The sequence below is a fragment of the Lipotes vexillifer genome, unplaced genomic scaffold, assembly GCF_000442215.2.
Source record: "Lipotes vexillifer unplaced genomic scaffold, Lipotes_vexillifer_v1.1 scaffold510, whole genome shotgun sequence".
Lineage (NCBI taxonomy): Eukaryota > Metazoa > Chordata > Mammalia > Artiodactyla > Lipotidae > Lipotes > Lipotes vexillifer.
The window spans coordinates 856,222-867,859 of record NW_006797594.1 but is presented as its reverse complement, the minus strand read 5'-3'; the positions used below and the strand labels follow the sequence as shown (position 1 = coordinate 867,859).

General features: G+C 40.0%; 1 pseudogene; it reads left to right on the top strand.

The window, feature by feature from the left end:
• The first annotated feature begins 204 nt into the window (after positions 1-204).
• The window catches only part of LOC103076423 (putative tubulin-like protein alpha-4B), a 57,245-nt pseudogene continuing 45,811 nt past the window's right edge, over positions 205-11,638 (top strand).

The following is an 11,638-nucleotide window of genomic DNA, read 5'->3' as shown; positions in this document are numbered from 1 at the left end:
TAAATCCTTGCACATTTTTCCCAGTGAGAATTGGGATTCTAGAAGACTTTTCTTTGTAAGTCCATATAATTTATGAACAAAGGTAATATACAGTTGCTTGGATATATCCCAGACAGATGTGAAACGTGGACTCACAAGGGTTTGACACACCTGAGAAACTCTTCCTGGGAACCTACCCACTAGGCCCTTAGGACAGTGCCAGGGATGCCCACAGTTACTGTATCTAGTAAGCAGTCAGGCACAGAGCCAGAGGCTCCCAAGCAGCTGGGAAAGGTAAGAAGGGTCTAAAAACCAGTGAAGGCAAATGGGTGTTGAAAAACCTGTTGGGATCTTCACCCCATCAGATGGTAAGGCCTATCCCGGACAGTCTTTTGGGGCTTTGGAAGCTAGGAGAAGCTTGTTCCTCTAACAGGGAGAATGTTCTCTCATTTTTGCATTTCACAACTATCTAAAAATAGTAAGCTGTATTCTTTGTGTACATATACAAATATTATATCTTTTAAATCAGTCTACTGGCATTTTCCAGTCAACCGCTTTCACCATGTGACACTTGAACTGTGAATGCTTATATGTATTTACCAGTTTAATTGAGATAAGAAAATTCAGAGGGCTTCCCTGGTGGCCCAGTGGTTTGAGAGTCCTCCTGCCGTTGCAGGGGACACGGGTTCGTGCCCCTGTCCGGGAGTATCCCACATGCCGCAGAGCGGCTGGGCCCGTGAGCCATGGCCGCTGAGCCTGTGCGTCCAGAGCCTGTGCTCCGCAATGGGAGAGGCCACAACAGTGAGGGGCCCACGTACCGCAAAAAAAAAAAACAACAACAAAAAAAGAAAATTCAGAGGTTACACAAGAAATGTCCATGCAGTTAGATACTTCAGAAGCCCCCATTTTCTTCTACCTGGCTTATTGTAACATTTACCAGTTATTCCTATCCCAGCCTCAGTCCAACTACAATCTATCCTAAACACTGTTGCCAGATGAATCTAGAGCAGCAACATACCATGAAAACTAAAAGCACAAGTGTTTGAATTTCAAGTTTTGATCACTTGTGTGACTAGGTAAGTCACAAAAATCTGACAATTTCCTAATATATGGATTACAAACAAGATGGTTCTTCCAGTTACCAGTTTAATGTCTCCCAGCTCGAAATTTACCTTTTATTGCCTGTTACTGGACCCTAATTGTTTCTCCTTTGCTGGTGGGCACGGTTAAACTTTAACAATAGAGGCACGAGAGGGACCCTAGAGATGGGCAGGGTTTCTCTTCCTGGTTCTGCTGTGCCTCTCCCCACAGGTTCCTGCAGCACACACAGCTTGGATGCTCAGTTCCTGCTTTGCGTGGCAGCCTGATAGCACATTTTTGGCAAGCAGCACTCCGCATCTCTCCATGAGCAGCTTCCTTGGGCACTCACTCAAGCAGCTGTGCAGGGATTGCGATCATCCGCACTTCCCCGTGAACAGCTTTCCCCTTGGCTTTACCCGGAGTTCTGAAGCTCAGCCCTTCTCTACACAGCTTCAGCGTTACCCAGAAGAAGGGTTCTCAGTGAGACACCTCAACCAACTATGCCATCCACTGTGCCATGGCGTCCCCTTTCCAACAATGTTTGGATCTCAGTCCCTTGGGAAGAAATCATCCAAGTTTGTCTCTCTCTTGGATGCTGGGTGTCAGCCCCAGCTAGGAGTAGAGGTTTCTTCCTATATTTTCTATTCTAAAATTCTTTAGTTTTCTTTTCCCTTTACCAGCCAATCCCATATTATAGTCAGTAACTCTTTATATTTAACTTTCCCTGTTTAAATTACTGTGTGATTTCTGTCTCCGAATTGGAACTTCATTAATACTACAGTATAAACCATTGCCATAGGAGTGTTAATTGAAATGAAAGATGGAAATCACAAAGCACAGTAACCTGCTAATGGCAAAAGTGCTTAGTAGATTGTAAATGTTAACATTATTAATGGAATTTAACCCTGACAATAATTCCTAATCAGCCAAATTGGAGAACCCACCATTCAGCAAACATACTTGCATTTCTTATTTCTATATCTTTGCTTATGCTGATACCTCTGTTTAGATTGCCTTTGAACCAATCCCTCAAGATTCAGAACCCCTGGGAAAATAATAGAATTCTAGCCTATGGTTATTCAGCCCAAGCACAAGGGAAACAATTCCAGAGCAAATGCTCTTGGTGACAAAAAATTCATCTCAACCCAACACACATTGTTTTAGCATTTTCTGTATGCTAAGCATTATGCTCTTCACAACAAATACCAAAGACTAAGATAGCTTTCTGCCCTCAAGTCACTTACATCCCATTAGTATATATAGAATTGACAACAAAGAGCTATACTATAATTCCAATGGGGTTACAAATTAATTTACACTGCACTTAAATGCATGCAGAATATGTATCTTCTTTTATCTATTACTGATCTTACTTTCTAAGTAGTAGGATAAACACAAATATTAAATTTGCCCAACAACACACCCTCTCACTATTTACAAAAATAACTCAAAATGGCTTAAAGACTTAAACATAAGACATGACACCATAAAACTCCTAGAAGAGATCATAGGCAAAACGTTCTCTGACATAAATCGGACCAATGTTTTCTTAGGTCAGTCTCCCAAGGCAATAAAATAAAAACAAACGGGACCTAATCAAACTTAAAAGCTTTTGCACAGCAAAAGAAACTACGAGCAAAACAAAAAGACAACCCACAGGATGGGAGAAAATATTTGCAAACAATACAACTGACAAGGGCTTGATTTCTAAAATATACAAACAGCTCATACAACTAAACAACAAAAAACCAAACAACCCAATCCAAAAATGGGCAGAAGACCAGAAGAGACACTTCTCCAAGAAGAAATACCGATGGCCAATAGGCACATAAAAAGATGTTCATCATCGCTAATCATTAGAGAAATGCAACTCAAAACTACAATAAGGTACAACCTCACACCATGTCAGAATTGCCATCATTAAAAAGTCTACAAATAAATTCTGGAGAGTTTGTAGAGAAAAGGGGACCCTCCTACACTGTTGGTGGGGGGAATGTAAGTCAGTGCAGCCACTGTGGAAAACAGTATGGAAGTTCCTCAGAAAACTAAAAATGGAATTACCATATGATCTAGCAATTCCACTCCTGGGCATATATTCAGACAAAACTATAATTCAAAAATACACATGCACCACTGTGTTCATAGCAGCATTATTCCCAACACCCAAGACACAGAAACAACTTAAATGTCAATCGACAGATGAATGGATAAAGAAGATGTGGTACCTATATACAATGGAATACTACTCAGCCATTAAAAAGAACCATATAATGCCATTTGCAGCAACATGGATGCAACTAGAGTTTACTGAACTAAGTGAAGTCAGAAAGAGAAAGACAAATACCGTATGATATCACTTATATGTGGAATCTAAAATATGACACAAAATGTACCTATGTATAAACAGAAACAGAATCGTGGACTTAGAGAACAGAATGGTGGTTGCTAAGGGAGTCGGGGGTGGAGAAGGGATGAAGTGGGAGGTTGAGGATAGCAGATGTAAGCTTTTATATATAGAATGGATAAACAAAAAGGTCCTAGTGTATAGCACAGAGAACTATATTCAATATCCTATGATAAACCACAATGGAAAAGGATATTTTAAAAAGAATGTGTATATATGTATAAATGAATCACTTTGCTGTACAGCAGAAATTAACACATTGTAAATCAACTATACTTCAATTTTTAAAAAATTTATAAACTTGCCCAACATAGTAAAATGTTTCTAACACTCTCTTAATATGCAGCCTCTTGTCTGTCCGAATAATACTCCACATTCTATATTCACTCTACTCTGAGAAGGTGACTAGGTTTGCTAAAGATAGTTTGACTTCACAGCATCAGCAGAAAGAAAACATCCTTGCCTTGTGCTGGCTGGGGTTTCTGAGGCATCACTGCCTGAGTTCCCATCTTTGGGCAACAGGATGGTTCCTGCTACTCACCGTCTGCCTGGAGTAGCTCGTGATTTTTTTCTCTGTCAACCTGGTTGGGCCTCGGCGAGACCTTACATCTGACTGACTGGGCCTCACCTTGGGACTCCTGCTGGCGTTGTAAACATACTCTGATTCTCTTCTCTGTTTTGCACCATGGGGTCCTAGACTTGGTCTATGAGACAGCCTGTGCTGTGGGCACATCTTGGCTCTGATCCACAGCATACATACAGAGGCTCAGTTACCTTCAGTATCCCCCCTGATGTGTGACAAGGAGGAGAGGCTGCTGCCTCATAACCAAAGAGAGCCCAGGGTAACTCATGAATGCTGGCTAGGTCATTATTGACTACAGCAGTCTGTTCTCTACAGGACTGCTGGGGCCTATCCCAGACCACAGCATGCTACCAGTTGTCCTTGCAAGAGTCCCAAATGGGAAGAGGAGGCAAAGTGGCTCCCACTTCGGTGTCCTGCTCTGACACCTGAAGTACCTTCTGTTCTAGGATTTTATTAGGACTCACACATCTCAACCAGATATCTCTTTTCTCTGCTCCCTTTTGTCCGCCTAATTCCCTGGGGCCAGGAGAAGCAGACTTCTTTCCTACTTCTCCTTCTTCTTTAACAGTGATTTCATCTATATTGTATTTTTCCTTTCTCAGCTCATTTCACATGGAAAAGCCTATGGCAGCAGAGAAACTGGCTTCCTAATAAAGACATTTTAAAAGTTTGACCTATTACATCCCTTTTTTTTTTTTCAAGATAGTTCAATTGTACAATTCCCTTCACAATATTCCCTGAAAACTATAAAAATTCTTGGTGCTCTTTGTTCTCCTTTAGGAGATGTCATAAATGGCATCCAAATACTCTCTTCCTTCCTGAAGGCCTATGTCTTTGGTTCAACCACAGTCCAACATCTGACACTAACTCATGATACTGCTCTGACTTTGTGTGTTGGCATGTGCAAAAGACATTTAACATGACTTTTGAGCCAGAAATTGATTTCGCAACCTGTGTTCCCCTCTTGATCTGCTAGCAGTAGCATCTTCATTCCTCTGTTGGGACTACATGTACAGGCAGAAAATAGCTTGGACACAGGATCTAAAAGAAATGTGTTTCCAATAGTTAAAAATACTGTAGCCCCAATTCAGAGACGTACAAATAAAGTGGTACTTGACTCCAACACAATCCCCAGGAGAAGTCTCACCAAACTGCAAAAGGATATGATCTAAAAGAACTCTGAAAGATCAAAAGGAGGTATTGAATTAACTTGGGAGGAAGGGGGACTGTCCTGAACTCATGTCTTGGTTATCTCTGTATTCCTCATAACACCTCACAGAGCTCCTCTTGTATTGTAGCAACAGTAAGTATTTCTTGAACTGAACTTAATGGAATTGCTATGTCATGCTCAGTTTCATACTAAATAGGTAGAAATTAAAATCATTCACATTTCTCTTGGTGATATAAAAGCATCTGCCTCTGCAAAAAATCTCATGAAATTTCAGGCAGAATGTGAAGTGTTTTGGAAAGCTGGGCTTATTTTTATTTCTACTAAAAATGAACACACTTAAATCTAAAAGGTCTAAGTGGCTGCCACTATGTTTGGTTTCTACACCCCATTTCATAAACATTTGCATGAACTATTGCTTTTGTTTGCTTTCTGTTGAAGGGTGTCTGTGTTATTTCTCTGATTGGAAAAAGAGAAGACATTGTTGCATGTACAGTTCAAAACAGCCTTCTTCCCTGACTGATTCTGTAGTCAAAACAAGCATATCGCTGCAGGTGTTTGTGAATCTGAAACTCAGCTTAAGGAAGAGAAATCAATGATTCACTTTAAGGAAAAATAACTAGCTTTAGGCAAAAAAGTAAAATTCAGGACAATAAATGAAAGCAGTATATATCATGTTCTGAAATTGTTTCAGTGACTCAAAGAGCTGAGAAATTCAACACTGTTTCAGTCTTGCCTTTTATTTTTTAAGAGTTATGGACACATTTATAAAGTCATCTACACTTTCATCTAAGCTTCCTTTGTCTGATGCAGTGTTGTAAACTTAGCAGAAAAGTGAAGTACCCTTAGAAAAGCAATTTATTCAAAATTCTGTCATACTGATCAGAACAGACTATCTATATGGGAACCCAATAGGCATGACTTAAATATATCAGTTACACACCACAGAGAAAGACTGAGCTGATTAGAGAGATCCTAAAATGGTCTTTGGAATAATTTAATTCACATGTCCAGGTACAATTTTGAAATACATGAAAAGAAGTCAGTAGAACCATGTGTTTACTTTGGCATAGACTGCTATCATGTCTGGCAATAAATGCAGAAGCACACACTGGTTTTCACAGTGTGAAGAATATATTACAAATGGTATGAATTAGGTGTAAGAGAATACAATATAGATTTGTCTCTTCATTTGGACTATCCTGAGTATGACAGTGCTGTAACTGGAAAAAATCCAAAATTAGGCAGAATTTCTTGATGAGGCTAAGGACAAAGGGGCACTCATACATTGCTGGAGGGGATGCAAAATGGTACAACCCTATTGGAAGGGAACTAGCAATATCTAGCAAATCCATAAATGCTCTAACCTTAAGTATAGCAATTTCTCTCCTAGAAAACCACCATAGGATACCATGGAAAGAATTAAAAAGATATACTCAAGTGTCTGTCAGTTAGACCATTATAGTTTACAATAACAAAAGACTGGAAATAACCATTAATAGAACTTGAAAAAAGTATTTTATATCCATACAATGAAATATACAGTTCTGTAAAAGTAGTAAATAATAACTCGTATGTATAGCTATGGAGTGATCCCCAGTATATGTTCCTAAGTGAAAAAGCAATGAGAGAAAGTATTCTGTCATTTATCTAAAACTAGTATTGTTATGACTCCAGTAGTACTACTATGTTTTTAAAATGAAAAACTCAAATATTTTAAAATCCATAAATTTAGAATAATTTTTTAAAAGAACCTCACTGATCACATATGGTAGATATTATAAAATTAACTCAGTATTTTTAAAAACTGGATAAAGGAAAAATATTAAGCATTAATCTGGGTTTTGTATATGAACTGTACCTCAGAGTAACAAAATATCTGGTAACAGAAATTTTCTCTTCATAAAGGTGTTGTAGCTAATAAGTAAAGAAAGATGAGTAGAATTAGAATATCATGATTTTGCAACCCTTGATGAGATAATAATTTATATCTAGGAAAAGAGAAAAACCACACAATGGGTCCTTCTTCATATAAATATTCAATATAACCTATGAAGAAATCTTTAAAAATAAAGACCTCTACCTGATCAAGCCTTTATCAAGCCTTGAACAACCACTTTATAGAACATATAGAGACAGCATAATGTCTTATCACAAGAGGGATGCAATCAGACTGTGGAAAATTCTACCAAACAATCCTGTTATTTCAAGAACTGAATTGCAAAAATAAGTAACATTTTTAAAAGGAGAAGGAAGAGAGGTTTAGGTTAAAATAGAAAAATTACATGAACCAATTTTAGAGCATTGGCCTTATTTCAATCATAATTCAAACAAAGTGAAAATAATGGGACAGCAGAATTAGAGCCCTGTATATTTACTAATATTAAGAAATTATAGTTTTTAGATGTGATGTAGTAATGTTGGTAATTTCATTAATAATTTTTGACTTTTATATCTAAGTAATATGAGTATTTTCTTTGAAACAAAACAGGGGGTGAGAGACAGTGGGAAGGAGCGTAGATAAATAAGATTGGCCAAGAGTTGATAATTGTTTAAACTGAGTGATGGGCACATCAGAGCCCATTATACTAGTATGTCTAGTTTTGTATGTTTTTGAAAATTTAAAAAGAGAAAAATTAATGTTGATATAAATGATTAACTATGATCTGGACAAGTTAACAGTCCAGAACTTCCCTGAACAGCACCTGTAAGAGGAGGTATCGTTTTCACAGGGTGGTTACTTAGTAACCAGTTAATCTGACTCTCTTTACATCTTAACAAGAGTCCACTAAATCCTTTGACATCTAACATAAAACGATATACTTCTGCAGGTTAAGTAAAATGTCAACATTACCTGTTATATTAATAGAAAAACAGAAGCATGGAAACTTAAGCACATTTGTTGTGGTCAGTTATGACAAAAGTCAACATTAAATCTCAAATCCAAGTATAATTTTATCATAAAAATTTTAAACATCACAGTTTACTTTAAAATTACCTAAACTTCAGAGTTTTGCTCTACTTCATGTAAAAACAAAGACAAGAAATAAGCACCATGGGTAGTAGTAGATTTACTTGATTCATTTAAGCGATATTATTTTAGAAAGTACATACTTGTACCTCTGAGATTTACCTGAGAGTTATTATACACACAAAAGCTGTATATGAGGCACAACCTTTTTTAAGCTGTACTCCTATAGGAGAAAAGGTACTGAATGCATCTTTAAAAACAACATGCATTTTAAAGTTAGTTCACTATACCAACTCTGGAGAAGTATAACCCTGGTTCCTATTTAAAGGGATTGGAACTGTCAGAAATAAACTTTTTTATGGGCATGGGGACAACAGCAAGGCAGGTTGTGGTTCACCTTGTGACATTCTCACAGTGGCTTATCATAATTACAGATGTAAAAGGTGCTTGGTCAGTTAATTCCATAAATTATTGGCAGAAACGCCAAAAAAATTCTTCCTGTCCCTCCCTCAAATGACCTGAGGCAACATGATATTCTGTATTTTCCATCTATCGTTTTGACAGACAGTCACAAAATTTGTTTTAAATGAATATCTTTCTAATTTCCTGCAAGCCACACACACACCCTACTCCATCCTCCAAGAAAAAAAAGAATTACCCTTCCAATAATTTTTTTAAGATAATAGAAAATAATAATAGCCCAAAAAATTATGCTTATTCCATTTGTACTGCCGAAACTACTTGGGAAATGGGCCATGTAGCAGTAATGGCATTTTGGTTTGCTACTTGTAGGAGAATCTGAATTTTTGAGAATTCTTTGTTTTTCCCTCTTTGTACTCTTCACATAGATCTCTACCATAGAAAGCATTGCTTTAGGTTTCCTAGTTTAGGAGAGAAATGGGATACGCTATTTTTAGGAAGATTTGGCAGCCTATGGGAAAAAATAAGAGTAAGAAGCAGGTAGTAGATCTGAGCTGGACAGGACAGGAGTCAAATTAAAAGGTGGAGTGTAACCAACTATACCCCAAATTTGTTGGTTCTCATTTCCAGACAAATAAGAAGCAATACCTGTTGAAGTCCACCTAAGGCTAGAGCACTAAGCCAGTAACTAAACTGGGTGCATATCTATGTGTGACATGTCCAGTGACCTTTTTGCCTAAAACAGCTGGCAATGAGGAAGAGTTGTTACAGTTGTGAAGTCAGGTCTATTATGGATCTTTTCCCAGTTTCCTTATTCCCAGTCTAAAGCTGAAAATGTAGTTCTTACCATAAAGAATGGAAAGAAGGAAGAATGGCAAGGAAGGAAGGAAGGAAGGAGGGAGGGAAAAAGGAAAAAAACTGTAGAGAAATGTGAATGAACATAGACACAGTCTTTATGGGAGAAATATGGAAACAAAGGCAGAAGAAAAATACATAATCCCAGATAAACCTATTAAACTTATAAACACTGGGCTTACTACAGTATTAGGAGACACTGTGTTATGTGTTTAATATACATTGTATTTTTAATCTTCCCAGTAAGTTGGTGGATTAAGTCCTAATTTTATTCCCATGTTTTTGGGAACATGCAACAAATTCACAGTGATTCCAGAATTTAAAACAAAGCTGTCTGCCTCCCAAGCTGACCACTAAATCACTCATTATGGAATTTACTAAAGGCAGTCATTAATTCATGATGCTTAAGATCTCTAATGATATGACAAGTTTCTGTAAAGCCAAGAAAGCTACTAAATTTAACATAGAAATAAAGAATCATTATGAAATTACATATAAAAGCAAGACATAAATTTGTTAAAATATTAATAGTTGGGTTGTGGAAAGACGGCGGAGGAGTAAGACGCGGAGATCACCTTCCTCCCCACAAATACACCAGAAATACATCTACATGTGGAACAACTCCTACAGAACACCTACTGAATGCTGGCAGAAGACCTCAGACCTCCCAAAAGGCAAGAAACTCCCCACGTACCTGGGTAGGGCAAAAGAAAAAAAAAATTAATTAAAAACAGAGACAAAAGAATAGGGACGGCACCTGCACCAGTGGGAGGGAGCTGTGAAGGAGGAAAGGTCTCCACACACTAGGAAGCCCCTTCGCGGGCAGAGATTGCGGGAGGCGGAGCGGGGAGCTTCGGAGCCGCGGAGGAGAGCACAGCAACAGGGGTGCGGAGGGCAAAGCGGGGAGATTCCCGCACAGAGGATCGGTGCCGACCGGCACTCACCAGCCCGAGAGGCTTGTGTGCTCACCCGCCGGGGCGGGCGGGGCTGCGAGCTGAGGCTCGGGCTTTGGTCGGAGCGCAGGGAGAGGACTGGGGTTGGCGGCTTGAACATAGCCCGAAGGGGTTAGTGCGCCACGGCTAGCCGGGAGGGAGTCCGGGGAAAAGGCTGCACCTGCTGAGGAGGCAAGAGACTTTTTCTTGCCTCTGTGTTTCCTGGTGCGCGAGGAGAGGGGTTTTAAGAGCGCTGCCTAAAGGAACTCCAGAAACGGGCGCGAGCCAGGGCTAAAATCACGGACCTCAGAGACGGGCGCGAGACGCGGCTAAAAGCGCAGACCCCAGAGACGGGCACGAGCTGCGGCTAAAGGCACGAACCTCAGACGGGCGCGAGCCGCGGCTAAAAGCTCGGACACCAGAGACGGGTGGGAGACGCTAAGGCTGCTGCTGCCGCCACCAAGGGGCCTGTGTGCGAGCACAGGTCACTATCCACACCCCTCTTCCGGGGAGCCTGTGCAGCCCGCCACTGCCAGGTTCCCGGGATCCAGGGACAACTTCCCAGGGAGAACACACGGCGGGCCTCACGCTGCTGCAACGTAACGCCGACTTCTGCCGCCTCAGGCCCGCCCCGCACTCCGTGCCCCTCCCTCCCCCCAGGCTGAGTGCGCCAGAGCCCCCGAGTCAGCGGCTCCTTTAACCCCGTCCTGTCTGAGCAAAAAACAGACGCCCTCCAGCTACCTACACGCAGAGGCAGGGCCAAATCGAAAGCTGAGCCTCTGTGAGCTGTGAGAGCAAAGAAGAGAAAGGGAAATCTCTCCCAGCAGCCTCAGAAGCAGCGGATTAAAGCTCCACAATCAACTTGATGTACCCTGCATCTGTGGAATACATGAATAGACAGCGAATCATCCCAAATTGAGGAGGCGGACTTCTAGAGCAAGATCTATGATTTTTTCCCCTTTTCCTCTTTTTGTGAATGTGTATGTGTATGCTTCTGTGTGAGATCTTATCTGTATAGGTTTGCTTCCACCATTTGTCCCAGCGTTCTATCCGACCATATTTTTTTTCTTAATAATTAATTTTAATTTAAATTCTGATTTGTGTCTGATTTTTAGGTCTCTCAGAAACCGGAAAATTAGTATTTGTTTCAATCGTGACTTCAGGGTACATCTTTTCCTACAAAACTAAAATTAGAACAGGAATAAAGACACAGGTGTAGAGAATGGACTTGAGGACATGGGGAGGG